The sequence below is a fragment of the Lagenorhynchus albirostris genome, chromosome 5 (genome assembly GCF_949774975.1).
Source record: "Lagenorhynchus albirostris chromosome 5, mLagAlb1.1, whole genome shotgun sequence".
In the NCBI taxonomy this organism is placed as follows: Eukaryota; Metazoa; Chordata; class Mammalia; order Artiodactyla; family Delphinidae; genus Lagenorhynchus; species Lagenorhynchus albirostris.
In genome coordinates, this window is record NC_083099.1 from 130,265,526 (window position 1) to 130,285,258 (window position 19,733).

The following is a 19,733-nucleotide window of genomic DNA, read 5'->3' on the forward strand; positions in this document are numbered from 1 at the left end:
GAGAGTATCCTGCGGATGGCCACAGATTCTTTGACACTCCTCCATTGAAAAGTGTGATCTATGTTATGTCCTCTCTTCTTGAATCTGGGTGGACTTGTGACTGCATTCATCACCAATAGAACAACACTGTAGAACTCTTTCTCTGAGATTTCTGAACCTCGCTCTCAAAAGGTCTTGTGGATGTTTGTTTGTTTGTTTTTGGTTTTTTGCTTGTTTGTTTTTTACCAGGATACTTGCTTTTGGAGGCCCAAGTCACACGGAAAGGCCCTGTGTAGGCATGTCCATTGACAGTACCAGCTGAGCCCAGCCCTCAAGTCATCCCAGGCTCAGTGCCAGATATGTGAGTAAAGAAGCGTCCAGATGATCCTAATCCCCAGTCATTCAAGCCATGTCCAGCTGTCTGAGTCTCCCCAGCTGAGGTCTCAGATATCAAGGAATAGAGACAAGCCATCTTGGTCCATGACTCACAGATTCCATGAGCATAAGGAAAAATGATAGTTATGCCACGAAGGTTTGAGGGTGGTTACATAGCAATAGATTACTGGAATGGTAGAACATCTGGACTCTAGACTCCAGCTGCCCTCCTGATCTCTCCACTTGGATATCTAATCATCATCTCAAACTTAACATAACCAAGGTAGACTTTTGAATACATATTCTTTTATGACCAGAATCCTGCTCCCCTTCCAGTCATTTCCACCTCAGTGAATTATCCCATTTGCTGGAGGCAAAATCCTTAGAACCATCCTTCTTTTCTCCTTTTACTTCATTTCTCATATCCAATCCACCAGCAATACCTGTTAGTTCTCCGACAAAAAGTAGCTTTAATCTGATTGAGTGGTCTTCTTACCTGATGTCAACAGTCTCACCTGAGCCATTCCCATCTCTCCACTGAGCCACTGAGCACTGAGATGCTTTCTAACTGGTCTCCTAGTTTCCCTCTTGTTCCTTTACATTACATTCTACACAAAGGAAAGAGAGTGGCTTTTATGACATATGAGCAGGTCATGTCTCTCCTCTGCTCAAAACGCTTCAGTGGTTTCCCTTTAAAATATATATATATATATATATATATATATATATATATATATATATATATCTACCATGGTCTTGCATCCTTTCTATCCCACTGATTACATTTCATATCACTCTCCTCTGTTGTCATTACCTTTCAGTGAGAGGTCCTCTCTCTGTTTTTTCAACTTGCCAAAGTTTTCCTCCTTCTCCTCTGCAGCATCTGAAAGGAGCTGGCCAAGAACTGGTTTAAGTACCCTTAGCTGACCACCCACCTCCAGCCTAAAAAGATGGTTGAGAAGACTGACAGGAATTTTTTTGAGAAGATAGAGAATTTCTTTAGAAAATGTTATTATTGTGTTGGGAATCTAACCATCTTAAGCTTAGTGAGAGGGGCTATGAGGGACCCACTAGGTAAACCTTGACATAAGTCACCTGGAGTTTGGGGGATGCAAAGGACTGGTATCTGACTCATGAAAACAAAAAGCAAAAATAACCTTGGGGTGGGAGATGGATGGAACACCTGTGGCAGCAGACTAGAGGGCTGCATTTGGGAAGAAGTGGGATCTGTTTGGTCTGGGTCAGAGTTGTAGGTTTCTAGGCGCTAAATGTGGAATCCAAGGGAGAGCTATTTGTCTGGGGTCATTTCCAAAGGGATCCTATGCAAGAGGGCTTCTGCCAGGTGGTGAGGCAGCTTTAAAAGGAAGAAGCTGAGATTTACCCTCAGGAACAGGAGCTGATGAGGGATTGCAAATAGCCAACCAACAGACGTCTGAACGATGAGCAGGAAGTTGGGTAAAGAGTTGGGGAGGAGTGTCCTGAGTCTAAATGATTGCATGTGCAAAAGCTGAGGGATAAGAGAGGACCTGATTTATTTGTAGACCTGAAATGTGTCTAGCATGATTGAATGCTCTGTGTGTGTGGTCAGGGTGATGATGACTCTAGGTTGGAGGAGTGGCATGAGATGGAGAAGGGTGAGAAGAGTCCAGCCCTCCTTAGGTATATTATGGGATTTGGAATTTATCTTAAAGACAATGGGAAACTTCTGAAAGATGTGATATGATCAGTCTTGTGTTTTAGGAAGTTTGCTTTGGCTGTGGCCAATAGAGTAGATGGTAGAGTCAAAGAGTGGAATTGGGGAGCTAAATAAAAGACCATGGCTGTAGTCAGACAAGGGGTCATGGTGGGCTGGTCTAAGAACGTGCTAGTGGGAAAACAAGACAGTAGCCAGATTCATGAAACAGGTAGGAAAAAGATGACTGACTTGAGGTGGGGAGAAGGATTGGTAAAAAAAGGGCAGAAGAATCATGTACTATTCCCAGATTTCTTTCTTGAATAACAGAGTAGAAGACGTTGCTATTCAATGAGGTGGTGAAGACAAGATGAAAGCAGGTTTGAGGAACAGATACTGATTTCTGTGATGAATGTACAGCATGTGAGGCACAACGTGTGCTTCTGCGTGGAGAGGTCGATTTGGTAGTTGATATATAAGACTTGTACCCAGGAGGAACATTTGCACCCAAGCTTTACATTTATGCATTAACATATGATCTACTTTTGAAGCCATGTGAGTAGAGTGTGTACAGTGAGCAGAGAAGATAGTCCTGGACAGACCCCAAAGGAATAATGATGTTTAAGAAAGAAGAAACTAAGAAGGGGACAAGAAGGAACACCAGAGGAGAAGGACAATTGAAAGACAAGAGTAACATGGAAGAGTGGTGTTGGGAAGGAGATGCACTCCTTCTGTCAGATAAGGAACAAATATCTCCACTGGTGATGAGGTGCTCAGGGTGAGTCTGACCATGACCAAGTCTAGGGGCCTAGGTGACCTGGTAAGTGAGAGGTGGAAAAGCAAAAACAGCTTGTGTAGAGAATGCTTGTTCTGCCATGGCCAACAAACTTGTGAAAACATCTTCCAACTGAACTAATAATAAGGGAAGTTGAAATAAAACTATAGTCTTACAGCCAAAGATTTAAATGACTGCCAATCAAAACTGAATGTCAACAAGTAAGTGAAGAAGTGAACACTACCAGTTGAGAGGTAAATTGGTACAAACTTCCTAGTGGTGTTTTGATAACATCTAAAGATTTATTCACAACATTTTTCAAGATGTTATGGTCTAGTTAGAAACACTTGGCTAAAAATGTATTTGATGGTGGTATCATGGTAGGATGCCAAAGGGCTTAGCATAGGGGACTCCCTGTATATTACAGTGAATTCACTTTTTAAATTCATTTTTCTTATTGTGGTAAAATATACATAACATTTACCATTTTGACCATGTTCAGGTGTACAACTCGGTGGCATTAAGTACATTTACAATGTTGTATAACCATTATCACTATCCATTTCTAGAATTTTTCATCATCCAAACTAAAACCCCCTTCTCATTAAACAGTAACTCCCCAATCTCTCCTCCTCCCAGGCCCTGGTAACCATCATTCTACTTTCTGTCTATGAATTTGACTACTTTCTGTCTATGAATTTGACTACCTACTCTAGGTACCTCATATAAGTGGAATCATGTAATTGTCCTTTTGTATCTGGCTTATTTCACTTAGCATAAAGTTTTCAAGGTTCATCCATGTTGTAGCATGTCTCAGAACGTCATTCCTTTTTTAAGAGTGAATAATATTCCACTGTATGTATATATTACATTTTGTTTATCCATTCATTTGTTTCAGTGGAGGAGTTTTTCCTTTCCTTCCTTCCTTCTTTCCTTCTTTCCTTCCCCTCTCTCTCATTCTTTCTTTCTCTTTCTTTCTCTCTTCCTTTCCTTCCTTTCTCTCTTTCTTTCTTTCTTTCTCTCTCTCTCTCTTCCTTCCTTCCTTCCTTTCTTTCTTTCTTTCTTTCTTTCTTTCTTTCTTTCTTTCTTTCTTTGTTTCTTTCTTTCTTTCTTTCTTTTTCCTTCCTTCCTTCCTTCCTTCCTTCCTTCTTTCTCCTTCCAGTTTCATTGAGATATAATTGACATACAGCACCATGTAAGTTTAGGGTACACAGCATAATGACCTGACCCACATGCACCATAGGATGATCACCACAATAAATCGAGCAAACATCCATCATCTCATAGAGATAGAAAATAAAAGAAAAAGAAAAAAATTTCCTTGTGATGAGAACTTTTAGAATTTACTTTCTTAACAACTTTCATATATAACATACAGCACTGTTAATTATATTTATCATGATGTACGTTACATACCTAGTATTTATTTATCTTATAACTGGAAATTTATACCTTTGACTACCTTCATTCAATTCCCCCACCCCCAGCCCCCTGCCTCTGATAACCACAAATCTGATCTCTTTTTTCTACGAGTTTGTTTGTTTTTGAAGTATAATTGACCTACAACACTACACAGTTCCTGGTGTACAGCAGTGATTCAATATTCCCCTACACTACAAAATGATCACCATGAAAATCTAGTTACCATCTGTCAACACACAAAGGTATTACATTATTATTGACTGTATTTCCCACACTGTACATTTCATACTCATGACTCATGTATTTTGTAGCTGGAAGTGTGCACCTCTTAATCTCCCTCACCTATTTCTCTCCTATTTCAATGGGGTTTTAAAATAAGGGTGGTTCTAGTATTAATTACTTTAAAAAATTATGATATATTTACTGTTACAAGTATAGATAACAAAACAAAAACATCAGTATGTCTTTCATAGGGAATTATAAATAAAATCCAAATTAATATAGTTTTTTGGGGGGATATGGGATGCAGATGAGTAAATTTAATGAATATACAGGGTGAATTATTGGGTTAAAATAAGGAGAAAAGCAGTTACGTGTATTTCTCCGTTGACTTCTGTATTGCTATGTATTCTTATCCACTAACTCCTGCATCCTTTCAGGAGAGGGGATTTGTGTCCACTTTTAGGCACTGCAATTGCTGCAAACATAGACAAGTCCCTGTAGGAAGACTCCTGCATGGATGTGCTTCTCCATCCCATGGACTCATGACATTGGAAGGAGGAAGAGAGCTGAATGACTCCAGGAAACCACCATGATGTTTGTAAGACTGGGCTTTCCATTTTGGGGGAATGAGGGAGTGTGGGTGTAGTTTTAGGGAGTTGATGGAATGTCTACTAACTGCATCATCACAGGAGAAAGCAACTGAAATGTGGACTAGTTGATTTGGTAGAGGAATTAGCTAAAATTTCTAGGCATTTCTTTATGTAGGAGCTGAGTAAGTTGAATATTTTGAGCCCAAGTTACAGAAAAACCTCCTATTACAGAAAAATTGGGTGATGTATATGTATACCATAACTTTGTTTTGAATTAAGATTCTGAATTTAGCTTTTCCCCGGAAACTCCAAGATAACTAGAAATTTCAAAAAGAAATACTGCAGTCCTTTGGTTTGAAGGGGTTAGGTCATGGGCTCTTAAAAAACAGTTTCTTTCTTATTGTTCTGCTTGTTGCTTTTTTCATTCTACATTTTATATATATATATATTTATTTTAATTAATTAATTAATTTGTTTATTTATTTTTGGCTGCGTTGGATCTTCCTTGCTGCGTGCAGGCTTTTCTCTAGTGGTGAGCGGGGGCTACTCTTCATTGTGGTGCACAGGCTTCTCATTGCGGTGGCTTCTCTTGTTGCGGAGCACAGGCTCTAGGCGTGCGGGCTTCAGTAGTTGCGGTGCTTGGGCTCAGTGGTTGTGGCGCACGGACTTGGTTGCTCCGAGGCATGTGGGATCTTCCTGGACCAGGGCTTGGCCCGTGTCCCCTGCATTGGCAGGCGGGTTCTTGACCACTGCGCCACTGGGGAAGTCCCTACATTATATTATAAAGATATATACATATTATATAGAGAGATCTAATTTAAACAACTGCTTCATAATATTACATTGTACTTTGTATTTAAATTATGCGGTTGTGTGGATGGATATATAAATTGTGTCCAGTTTTTTCTCTATTTTAAACAATGCCACAGTGAACACCTAAAAAAATAAACAAATAAACAAACAAAAAAACAGTTTCTTTTATGAGAAAGCTGTGTCCTCTTATTGAGGCTCTATTAGAGAAATTGCTTTTCAGTAGTAAGGAAGATTTTAGAAGTAGGAAGAATTAATTACAACTAGTTATACTAACTTAGAATGGATTTTGTTTCCTCCTTTAATATTTTTTGCTTGTAAGAGAAAATTTGAGGCCTACTTCTGACTACATAGAACTGTAGAGAGCAATGTGCTTTTAATATAATTTCTGTTAAATAATTTATTCTCCAATTCCTTGTTAGCTTTTACAGGAATTTATGACATATAATAGTTCAGTAAGGTGGCTGGCTAGATATGAGATATATTAAATGAGAAGGTTTTCTATTTATCTCCAGTAACTGGCTAGAAAATATCCTGATAAAAAGGATTTCCAATACATAATGATAAAAGCAAAATAGCCATTTCTAGAAATAAAATTCTGGTGAGAAATGGCTGGAACTTACTCAAAATAAATTTAAAACCTGTTTTAGAGAGTTGTAAAGGAAAATTTAAATAAATGGAGCACCGTACCACATTCCTGAATGGGAAGAAGTGTGTATTAGTCAGCTTGGGCTATCGTAACAAAAGACCACAGAGTAGGAGGTTTACATAACAGAAATAAATAAATAATAAAAATAAATAATAGAAATTTATTTTCTCAAGGTTCTGAAGGCTTGGGAAAGCAGTTTGCGATCTAATAGACTTTAGCCATAAATTAATCCTACAAATTCCTCTATGGACCAAGTAGTTCATCATAGCATTATTTAGCCTAGTAAATAGTAGTGAATAAACCTTTAGAAATGGAAAAAAAGTGAATCCCTGTACATCTACTCAAAGCTAAGTTTATTGAGGGTTTATTCTGTGCCAGACACTACATTCAGCTCTTTTCATGATTTTTTCACTTAATCTTCACAATAACCTCAAAAGGTAGATATTATCCTCTTTTAGGAGTTTTAGTAAGCTAATAAGCTGTTTATAATAAACATAGAATAACATGAAAAGTGCTCGTGACATACTAAACATAAAAGCAAGACACATGTATCGAGAATGATTATAACCATGCATAAGAAATATGAGTAGAAAAATAATGTGAATAGAAAAATAATGAATAGAATAGAAAATAATGAAAAGAAGTCCGTGAAAGGTGAACACATTCTTATTTATTCCAATTTGCTTTCATGGGTACGCATGAATCTTGAGACAATAACCACCACCACCACTATAAAACTATCAAACATGATTTTAAAAACAAAAACCAGAAAGAGAAAAATTTAAGGGTAAGTCAGCCAGAAATGTAAAAAAAGCAGGAAGTTATATTTCACTCAGCTAAAAGCTGAGATCTTGATGGTGGTCCCCAAGGCCTGCTGTGATGGGCTCCCTCCCCTCCCCTCTGGCTTCATCCCCCAGCTCTCCTCCTCTTTTGTGTCCCCAGCTCCACAAGCCTCTTCTTTCTCAGCACACCAGACACTGCCACTCCATGGGGCCTTGGTCCAAGGGGTCCCTCTTCCCAGAATTCTCTTCTTGCAGCTACCTCTAAGAACACCTTTCCAGGTGACACTTACCCAGTATCACCTTCTCAGTGAGGCTCCTCTAGTCAAGATTGCACCCTACCTCCATCCTACCATCCCACCTCCAACCTCTGTATCTTGTCCTTCATTTTCTCTTTCCTGTCACCTTCCAACATACTAGAGAATTGGCTTATTTCTTTTGCTTCATGTTTATTACCTGTCTCACTCCACTAGAATGTAAGCATCTCAAGGGCAGGAGATTTACACACAAATCCTCGTCTACATTGCATCTCAAGTATCCAGGACAATGCCTGGAATCCAAAAATATTTGCGGAGTGTTGCCAAAGGTGCTGTCCTAGAGTAGAGAAAAGGCCTGAAGAGTGAAAAAAAAAAATGATCCCAAGGTGAGTTCTGGGAAATACAAGCAGTGGCCTACTTGGAAAGTGATTATAGTAGATCTTACACTGTTTGACTTATCAGTACTGTTGATCTTATGACACCAGCCCCACCAAGAATAATTGGGTTAAGACTTTGCAGTTGTGACATTTATGGCTTACTTCATCTAGGTTTTATTTTGCTTGCAAATAAGTCAATGTCTTACAATGATTTTAACATGGGGAAAGGTCCACAGTAGTATACTTTGTTCTAGCCTTTTTTTATTCATACTCTGACTCTTTTCAATAGTTGTGGCTTTCTCAGAACTCTCTGCACCTTATCCTTTTTTCTTTCCAGCCGTAGGTGGCAGCACACCACTGCCTACAAATGGCTGCGTTTGTAAGTCAGAGCTGTTGGTCAGGAAATAGCAGCTAATGAATAATCAGTCCAAGCTGATTGGCAAATTAATGTCTTCATTAAGTGAACTAACCGGCTTCCTTTATAAACAAGGTCAGAGTATTTATAACCCCGTGCATTTCATAAAGCAAAATCCATCTACACTGATGTGACCTCACTAAGGTACCCATGATTGATCTGCATGGAGCATATGCAAAACCTCACTTGGAAAACCATCTTTAATAAGGACTGGTACCATTCCCATGTAATCGTTAATAAAAGGCACCCTTGCTATGCAGCCTCATTTTTCTCACACGAGGTAAATGAAAAAGTGAATACCTTAAACAGGAGCTACTATTATAAGATGATATTGGGTGGCCTGTTCCAAATTGAGTTCTTAGTAATAAAAAATAAAGTGTGATCCTTATTGATCAAATATATCTTCTGTCACTTAGGCTAGACAAAAACTTATTTCACATTTAGAGTACGCTGTACAGGTATAAAGTTTGATGTTTACCGTCTACTCTATGTCACATTTCGAGTGATTCAAATGCTTAATGTTGCCATCATTGTCAGAGAACTATGTGAGAAGTTCAGAAAATCTTCTCACGAGGTGATCAGGCGTCAGGGACCTGGTGAATTTCTCTTTCTAGAACAGTGCTGTACAACAGAAATATAAGGCAAGCCACAAATATGAACTGTATGTGTAATTGTAAATTTTCTAGGAGCCGCATTGAAAAACGCAAGAAGAGAGGAAATTAATCTTAATTCTGTATTATAGTGTCTTTAACCCAATATATCAAAAGTATTTAGCGGGTAATCAATATAAAGACAACGGAGGTATACTACATTCTCTTTTTCACTCTTAAGTATTTGAACTCTGGTGTCTATTTTACACTCACAGCTCATCTCTGTTCGGACTAGCCTCATGTCCAGTGCCTGATATCCACGTGTGGCCAGTGGGCACTGTGATATCCAGCTCAGCTCTAGAGATTTAGAATCTGTTATGGATTCAATTGTGTCCCCTCAACATTCAGATGTTGAAGACCTAACCCCCAGTACCTCAGGAGGTGACCTTATTTGGAGATGAGATCTTTACAGAGGTAATCAAGTTAAAATGAGACCGTTAGGATGCGTCCAAATCCAATATGACTGATGTCCTTATAAAATGGGGGAATTTGAAGACAGACTCGCACAGGGAGAGCGCCATGTGAAGATGAAGACAGAGAAGGGGGTGATGGGCCTACCAGCCAAGGAGCACCAAAGATTGCTGGCAAGCTACCAGAAGCTAGAGGAGAGGCGTGAAACAGCCTCTGCCTCACCGCCCTCAGAAGGAACTGACCCTGCTGTCACCTTGATCGTGGACTTCTAGCCTCCAGAACTGTGAGACAATAAATTTCTGTTGCTTAAGTCACCCATTTTGTGGAAAGAAATACAGTTCCTGCTGTTGGTAGTGGGCAGTTTGTTCCATCACTCTGCAGCTTTTCTTTTCCTACCTTGAACCTCTTCTCCTCTTTCTGCATTTTCCCTTCTGTTCTCACCACTCAGTCTCCCAGCCTCCTCTCATGGAATCTCCTAGTATTTCGCTCCCATGCAGACAGGCTGGGAGTTTCCTCTTCAGTGAGCATGAGAGGGGCACATCCTGAGCAGTGAGTAAAGAAGGCTGATTTGCTTCAGGTCTCTAGCGGGGATAATATTACCCACTAGGCTGTCTCCCTAGAGCTGCTATAATGCGGGTCCGGTGCTGTTTGAGAAAGTGCTTTGAAAACTGTAAATAACTGCATAGATGAGAATGAGTGTTTTGTAGGTGGGATGAAGTGTTTCTCAAATTATTTTCATTTCTTCTCCCTTTAATTATCTGGGCTCCCCACTTCACAGAAGGAAATGAATCAAAGGGGAAAAGACCCTGACACTTTCTTGCCATCGGGCAGTAGTGCGCTTCTATTGGTTGTCTCTCCAGCACATAATGTACCTTTCTGCGGACACTGCAGAAGCTCCCTCCTCCCCCATTCACAAACCAGGTGCTGTGGGTGACATGGATCCCACTCCATCTCTAGAAATGGGTCCCAACCTGTGTGTATATATGTGTAGACACACATATTCTATTAATCTGTTTCTGTTTCTCTGGAGAACCCTGACTACATCTATTGTTCTTATTAATTCATGGCAAGGGGTCATAGTGCTTAAAAAGATGAAAGGCAGGGCTTCCCTGGTGGCGCAGTGGTTGAGAGTCCGCCTGCCGATGCAGGGGACACGGGTTCGTTCCCCGGTCCGGGAATATCCCACGTGCCGCGGAGCAGCTGGGCCCGTGAGCCATGGCCGCTGAGCTTGCGCGTCCGGAGCCTGTGCTCTGCAACGGGAGAGGCCACAACAGTGAGAGGCCCGCGTACCGCAAAAAAAAAAAAAAAAAATACACAAGAGCAGGGACCCAGATTGACTAGAAAGGCCTCACTAGTTCCAGTGGAGGGGGAGTTCATAGGCACTCCCACTGACATTGGAGGAGGTCTCTGCACTGGGGTGAGCAACCTGAACCTTTACCCAGCAGGGCAGCCCCACAGATACTCGCTCTTCTGCCCAGGTGTCTCTTGGTAAAGGCAAGTAGAGGAACCAAAGCAATTACCTAGATAATTAAGGAAAAACAAACCTGTGTGTGGCAGGTAACTTGGGGAACTTCCACTCAATTTTCTAGGCAACCATTGGAATTCTTTGCCTCCCTGTTGTCAGCAGGAATGTGATCTGGCTCACAAGAGCTACTTTAACAATTATAATGCTCTCAGTTGGTAAATATTGCTTCATAGGGACTCCTCCTGTACTCATCAATCTAGAGTTTGAAATAGCTCCATGGGAATCTCAGGGCCGTGTTGTTCCCACTGAGTCATGGCAAAACCCCCAGTAACTGCTGTCAAAATGTTAGGCTATTTGTGAAACTTTGGAAATCAGCTTCTGGCAGCTCTTGTTTTGTGATTCTGGGTGAGATAAGACCTGACCTGCAACCTCACAGGCTGGGCAAAGGCAATTCCAGTTGTGATGGAGGCCAAGGAAGAAGATTTGCTGTCAGTCTCTATATGAGGCATGTGTTGCATCTTACCTCCAATACCTTCCCATGAGGCAAGGTCCTACTACCCTCGCTTTAGAGATGAGAAAATGGAGCATCAACCAGGCGCACACTGGTGAGTGACAAAACTAGAATTTCCACCTAGATCCTTTTGATTCCAAAGCTCTTTTTACTCTCCCAGTGGCTCTGGGAGAATCCAGGGCACCTATAGTTTTAAAAAGCTCATAGTTATTTCTGGTATCGGTTGGACTGGAAACTGTATGTTAAGGCAATGGTTCTCAAAGTTTAGCATGTGTTAGAATCACCTGTAAGACTTGTAAACACACAGATGTCTGGTACCACACCTGGAGAGTCTGTCTGATTTGGGTCTGGGTTTGGGCCCAAGTATTTGCACTTCTAAACAGGTTCCCAAGTGATGCTGCTGCTGGTACCCAGGGACCACACTGTGAGAACCACTGCTACATTCGGGACCTCAGAATTTGTTGTGAAAATCAGCATAATGAGAATGAAATCAGATATCTACAAACTCACCTTAGAGAGAATGGTTCAGAATAAGTCCTGACTAATAGTAAAACTAACACAGTCTAGAGAGAATATGCCTATCATAGGCGGTTGGTCAGAAGAGAAGCATTTATTAATGGGGCAGAAAATATATCTGACAGTTTCCCTCTGAAGGGAAGAAGTGATGAAAGGGTCAGTTTCTACCTTTCCTTCTGATTCTCTGGACACCAAGCAACCTCGTGAACGTTAATTCAGTTAGCTTATTTGATTAACTTATTTTGTTTTCCAGCTGTCTGATATCTGAAGGATGGTTTCAAGCAGGACTATTTTTCAGGACCACCGCTTTGCCTAATCCCTGAGGGTGCCATTCATATTGAATTCTGTGCAAATGGTGCCCCCTGGAGGAGAGGAAAAGAATATCATCCTAATTGAAGGATCTAGCATTGTTGGTTAAACATGATTTATGCGCCCCTGGAGTCTACTCCTTTCACATTAAACTAGCAAAACTGAGGACCAGTCCCAGGGACCTATGAGAATATTCTCTCAGAGAGGCCTGCCCTTGAGAAAGATTTTCCTAGTCAATATTCCAAGTAACCCAGGTGCTAAAATTCTTGAAACAGGTGAAAATGGTAGGAGAAGGTCGTTAACAAATCCAAATGCTATCAGGATGTGTATCTTGCTTCTCTGTTTTGTGGGGATAAAATTATTTCAAGATTTGACTTACAAAGTAGGAACTGTGACTGAAACTGAAACCAGTTTGTCTTCATGAGAGAGCAAGAAGTCTCTTGGTTGGAACCCTTTGGTACAGAAGGGTTATTCTACCATGAGCATAAAACCCGGAAGAGGCTCTGCATGAGACCCACCAGTGCTCCATATCTCATGACCCTCTTCCCCCCCCCACTGAAAGGTCAAACTTATCCTTTGTGTCCATGCTTTTCTATGACCTGCAAGTTTTCCAAGAACCCCTGTATTCAAAGCATAGGTATACCACTTGACAGCTTTGTGTCCTTACTTAACCTTCCTGGGCCTTTGTTTCCTTATTTGTGGGATGATTATAAGGGTTACAGATAGAGAGATATAGATTGATAAAGCTGAGAGCAGTGATTGACACATCCTTGCGTTCTGTAAATGTTACTCACTATTGTTATTGTTCAGGCATGCTTGTTAAGAATGCCCTGTGAATTATTTGTACCTGTTGGATATTTAAGGGCTTGCAAAGTATTTAATTAGTGGAGATAGTATTGAGGCGTCCAATCCACATCTACAGTGGGTAGAGCTAGAAAGGCATGGAGGATAGTTAGATAAGAGAACAAGTAGAGAGATGTGAACTCCAGAGGAGAGAGCTCATCTGGAAAGTAGGTTATCAGGAATATATGGTTCCAATCTGATGATATAGAAGGAGCTGTGAATGTGGGAGGCATATTTGGGAGAGAAAAAACAAATGTTGTTCATGCTTGTGTTACCTAAACTCTCCCCTCCCTTTTAAGGGTCATCTCCTTCTAATGAGAGTTGTTTATACTGCTGCTTGTAGACTACTAGGGTCCAGAAATCAATTTTTTTAACATCTTTATTGGAGAATAATTGCTTTACAATGGTGTGTTAGTTTCTGCTGTATAACAAAGTGAATCAGCTATACGTATACATATATCCCCATATCTCCTCCCTCTTGCATCTCCCTCCCTCCCACCCTCCCAATCCCACCCCTCTAGGCGGTCACAGAGCATCATCAAGCTGATCTCCCTGTGCTATGCGGCTGCTTCCCACTAGCTATCTATTTTACACTTGGTAGTGTATATAGCCCATGCCACTCTCTCACTTCGTCCCAGCTTACCCTTCCCCCTCCCCTTGTCCTCAAGTCCATTCTCTACGTCTGCGTCTTTATTCCTGTCACTAGGTTCTTCAGAACCACAGAAATCAATTTATATGATCTGTGACCAGCATTAAAAAAAACAAAACAGAACAGAATATAAACAACCTGTGTCCATTCATTGCACATGGTGAGTAATATTGTTTTATAAAACTTTGCTCAGTTATGCATATACATGTGTATAGGGTCATGATGTACAATGTATTTTTTACTGTGGCTTTTGGTACAAGGAGTTTGAAAGTCACTGCTCTAGTGTATTCACTGGAGTGGGGAGTTTTCTCTGCTCTTGCAGGGTCCTCTTACCTATTCTCCAGGCTGCTTTTTTCTCCCCAGACTTTTCTGAGCCAAAGCAGATACCTACTTGTTGCCCTCCTAGTGGGGCTGGGGGCTCAGGACACCTTCTAATGCAATCTTCCCACTTCTGCAAAATCCCAGAGATGATGGTGAGCATGATGGGGATCTGTTCCCCTCTGTTTTTGTTTTTATGACTCAGTCCCTCACTTATCTCAAACTTTTTATTCAAGTGTTGGAGAAACTATGAGAGAAATTATTTAAACTTTGCTAGTTTACTTTTCCTGAAGTCCAAGGAAGGAGTGTCCTGGAATTGAAATCCTGTGCGGGGCTCACTTCCTAGATGCTCCTGGTTTATCACTGTGATTCCCTGACCTCAGGGCCACATCCCTCACTGCAGGAGGGCTCTTCTTGCAATTTAAAACCTGCAGATATTTATTCATTTTGGGAGGAAAATGCTGCCTTGTACTCACAGAGTTCCATACGTTTTCTATTTACTTCTGAATATTTAAAAAAAGCAGGTCAAGTTTAGAATATCCATTTCAGATCCATCTATCCCCTCCCCTCCTCCCAGCACTGGCCATGCTTTCCCAAGGAGACTTAGAGGAGGGAGAAAGCTTGGTCTGCTTTTTCACTCCTTATCCCCGATTTCTTGGGGCACCTTTCTCCTTGATTGCAGAGGGGAGGTGGAAAGGGACGAATCTGTCATTCCTGGTGTGCATTGGCCATCTCTTGGCTATTGCTTCTTAGGCTGAAATGGACCAAGTAGAGATGCCCACTGAGGGCAGGCATCCCAGGCTGCTTCCTTCTTGGGGTACATGTGTGAGTTCTTCATGAACCTTTCAGGATCGGGACAGGGCTCCACATCTTGTTTCCATCCAATGCCTTAACAAGGGAGACTAACTCTAGCTCAACCTCTTTGAATGCCACCGCAGCTTTCACCACCAGCAGTACACCCTGCTGTTTCCCATTGCTTGGGACATCCACCCTGTACGTGGCCCTCTTGTTTGGGGTACAATAAGACAGCTTAAGCCCAGCTACCTTCTGCAGTGTCCACCTGAGTCACTGAAGACTCAGGTTTCCTTCAAATACCAAGTGGTAGGAGGGCTGGTTTCCCCACTGCTGGTCTCTCTCTCTGCCCTGTTGGCTCTCCTCTCCTCTGCTCAGAGATGTTCAGAGAGTGGGCAGATCAGCATGTCTGCTCCATGAGCTGATGTCTCCCTGTGATTCGAGATGCCTGTCTCCTCTTGTTTCTGACACCCCTACTGTCTATGAGAGCTCCCCATTTTTTCTTCCTCCATGGAAAACACCGAGGCTCTCAACTCTCTACTGATGACTCACAATAAGGAACCTCTCCTCCTTCTTCTCTTCCTGGTTTTCTGCTTGTTTGGGGTGGGGGGAATGGTTGAAAGCAGTACAGTTGGTTAAGTCTGGTCTATTAAAACGTCCTGGAGGGGTTCATGCCTCCAGCTGTTGGCAGCTCTTCTTAGAGTGGGAGGTGCTTGATGTGTCTTCGCTTTCTGCTCCTGGTCTTGGTCGCCAATTTTGAGACAACAGAATTAGTATCATCGACACCCCACTGCACGTGGGACGAGAGATCCACATCATCTACCCTATCCATACTTCAAAGAGTTAAGTTGGGTGCTTGCTTCGGCAGCCCATATACTAAAATTGGAGCGATGCAGAGAAGATTAGCATGGCCCCTGCGCAAGGATGACCCACAAATTCGTGAAGCATTCCACATTTTTTTACAATGGAATATTACCCAGCCATAAAAAGGAACAAAATAGTACCATTTGTAGAGGCGTGGATGGACCTAGAGTCTGTCATACAGAGTGAAGTAAGTCAGAAAGAGAAAAACAAATATTGTATAATATTGCTTATATGTGGAATCTAGAAAAATGGTACAGATGACCTTACTGGCAAAGCAGAAATAGAGTCACAGATGTAGAGCACAATCTTATGGTTACCAAGGGGGGGAAGGGGGGCACTTGCGATGAATTGGGAGATTGGGATTGACATACATACACTAATATGTATAAAATAGATAACTAATAAGAACCTGCTATATTAAAAAAAACCTGCCTTTATATTATTTAGCCATTTTAGTAAACAATTTACCATACTTGTGGTATGTCATATGTGAATTTTAGATATTTTTTCCCCAAATAACATCTGTTAATTTACCACCATAGAAATAGGCTTAACTATTGTGAAAAATTCAAATGGTAAAAAAGGTACATTAAATGTCCACCCCTCTTTTTTAACAGCAGATGTTACCCTGGACAGGGGCAGGGGCAAATTAACATATGAAATGGTAAGAACAGTGTCTCTGCTCTGACCACACACCCAGAAGTACCCCTGGAATGTCCATCACCATGACCTCTTGGCCGAGTCAAGGGGGTAACTCACGTTATCAGTGGGGGTGGCAGTTCTCTTGCTGAAGCTATCAGAATTAATGCCCTTCCTTACAGATGCAGATGTAGAGAATGGACTTGAGGACATGGGGAGGGAGGCAGGGTAAGTTGGGATGAAGTGAGAGAGTGGCATTGACATATATACACTACCAAATGTAAAATGGATAGCTAGTGGGAAGCAGCCGCATAGCACAGGGAGATCAGCTCGGTGCTTTGTGACCACCTAGAAGGGTGGGATAGGGAGAGTGGGAGGGAGACTCAGGAGGGAGGGGATATGGGGATATATGTATATACATAGCTAATTCTCTTTGTTATGCAGCAGAAACTAACACAACAATGTAAAGCAATTATACTCCAATAAAGATGTTAAAAAAAATTAATGCCCTTCTTTATCCTCTTTATTCTCTGCTCTGTCCTGGGCTCCCATTTCTGAAGCTCCTGCAGTGGCTTCAGTTGCAGTGTTGACATATTCCCTTCCATGACCACAGACCCCAGTGATTTGCCCTCCAACCTGTGCAGTTGACATAGATGTGTGATTTCATAGCTTCCTCATGGCCCTCATTCATGAAGAGAAGAGTACCCTCTTCTCACTAGGGGTACTTTTCTTTGATTTCTTCTTTCAGGTTTTCATGCCTTCCCAGCTCAGATCAAGCTTGAGACAAGTTACCCAGCACCTAAACTGAAAGGAAACAGCATACCTGCAAAACTACATCTGAAATCGTTTATTCTTCGTAACCACTAGTTGGGGGTACCTCCAGACTCTCGCACTTTCAGGTGGGGGTAATATTCAGAATACATATTTAATGACCAGTTGTCTTGGGCACCATGATGGAATGGGGAACTGACCAATTGGTATGGTCAAACCAGTGCATACAGGCTGAATATCAGATTGGACAGGGGTCCCAAACAGGCAGACCTCTGGGCCATTTTGCTGGTAGATTAGTTTTGTTGGGTATGCTGAGTGGTTTTGAAATCTGTTTCTGAGCCTAGGCACGCACTAGGCACTGTTTCTGATCTAGGCACGCACTCTCCCATTTTCAGTCTGCTATCTTGTCTCATGTCTTAGAGTTTTTGCTGGCTTTGTTTGTTTGCTTTGTTTGTTTTGTTTTTTAAAATGTCTTACTATATTTTTAATTAAAATTTTTTTTCATTTTAACAGTTTTTAATGAAAGTCATATAAAAGATTATTTCTGCATCTTCTCAATTGTTTCTTCCTTATATTTGCCCTTTTCCTTTCCTACTTGGCAAGATTTGACGTTACGCTCAAGGATCTTTTTTTGGTCTTTGCCCCGTTTAGTTTAGTGATAACCTCCTTCCTGGGGTGGATACTCGCATGCTCAGTGGTGCCATCAGCCTTCTGCTGCTGCACTCGTATGGTGTAGATGACATATTTCTTCCTGGAAACCTGGACCACTTTGCCAATTTGCTGCCCTTTGTAGCACCCTCGCACAACCTGAACTTCGTCCTTTCAGATGGGCATGAAGCAAACATTGTACTTCTGCCTCAGCTCTTTGGAAAAAGGGGAAGACATATGTATATGTATAACTGATTCACTTTGCTGTACAGCAGAAGCTAAGACAGCATTGTAAATCAACTAGGCTCCAATAAAAAGTAATGAAAAAAATAAAATAATGAAAACTGTGCAGTATAAAAAAATAGAGTAAGATGGCTGGCTTTGTTGATTTATCTTACTGTTGCTTCCTAGAAAGCATCTGCCTGTGCCTTACTCTTTTCAAACCTTTCCTTGTGGTCCCGTCTCTGTCCAGGGGCTATTCACTCCAATTTGTCTCTTAAATGATCCCAGGTTGTCATTGCTTGGAGAGGCCCTCATACCTGTGGGAACTGTACGATACCTCCTCTGGTTGCTGGGCCTAAATTTCCACAGAGGTGGGCACCCCATTCTGGATCTGAACTACATCAATATTGCAGCTACTCATTAAATTATAATTAACTTGGAAATGAGAGACTAAACATAGAAACAGACAACGGCCAGACCCTATATAAAAATAGAACTCTGACCCACAACCTACAGCAACCTGCCAAGGAAACCAACCCTTTCATTGACAATAAACAGTCCAGGAAGCCAGCCTGCCATAAGTCAGACTTGTTAGAATTCAGACTACTATCTCTAATAACAATCTAAGAAGCTAAACAGTAACTTCTGTAACAGCCAGCCCCAAATGGGCAGGATTTGATTAAATCCTTCCAACTTAGGACCAACTAGAGAAAAACAAATCTGTACACCCCTAACCAATCACATAAGGTACCTTGCTGTGAGTTATCGCACCTCCAGCTTCCCCAAGCCCACAGCCTCCAATCAGGGTACACGTGAAGCCTCCCTTTTTTGTACAATCAAGCTTTCCTACTCCTCTGCCTGCCTTTGCATCTTTGCCAAGATGCAAGTGACAGTGGCTGACTCACTTCTTATCCGGGTTCTGAAAAAATAGCCTTTGTTTTTTCTCATTTGGTTGGTCTTTATTTCCACAGAAATAAAGTCAATTCTAACTATTTAGATATGATAATAATAATAAAGGCCTTCAATAAAATTTAAGTAAGTTATGGTAGAGAGGGAAAATAAGAATTTTTTGTATTCCTTAAAAGTTTAAGGTGGGCGGGGTGGAGGGAGGAGAATGTTCCCTTTAGCATCTTTTGAATGTCTTGGGTTCAATATTCTGATTTTTCCTACTACCACCTGAATTTGTAATAAAACAGCTGACCATAAAATGTTGAACTTTGTTACTTTTAAGCTGAAAATTTTTTTGAAGCTTAAGGCAGTTATTTCTGCAAAAGATGACTTTTGGGTTTATTAATTAAAAAGAAGGCAGGGAGTATTTGAAATATTATCATATGAGGGACTTTATTCTACATTTATAAATACAGTCTCACCACAATTACGAGAAATTGAAAAGAGTTTGAAATATGGTGATAGCTTAAAACTGAAAATAATTCTTTTTAACATGAATAATTGTCCCACCAGTTTTATAACCTAATAAAAATCATAGTAGAAGAAAAATCCTGGGCATTTTAATTATGAGAAATCACATGTATTCTGGGAAATTAGAAACATAACACACATATTCATACTCCAGAATCCTCATTCTAGAAATTCTTTCCTTGGAGATTTTCCAAAGAACTGGATTCCATGATCTGGCTTCTCTGCAGTACCCAGTAAACAGAGCTCAGTAAGAGGCATACCTGATTTTGAGTCCGAGTTTAGCAACAATATATTTCACATTTAAACCGAGATGCAGAGTAGAAATTCAGTCTTTGGACATTGTTTCCCTTATGTTTGTTCCTTTAAAAATATAGATTTTTCTTC

General features: G+C 41.1%; 1 protein-coding gene and 1 non-coding gene across 2 annotated transcripts in view; both read left to right on the plus strand.

Moving 5' to 3' along the window:
- Positions 1-19,733, plus strand: part of BACH1 (BTB domain and CNC homolog 1) — a 106,501-nt gene that overhangs the window by 54,312 nt on the left and 32,456 nt on the right. The gene's annotated exons all lie outside the window — the stretch shown is intronic.
- On the plus strand, positions 15,639-15,745 carry LOC132521444 (U6 spliceosomal RNA). The gene has a single exon (XR_009540891.1). It is a non-coding gene; the product is annotated as a U6 spliceosomal RNA (small nuclear RNA).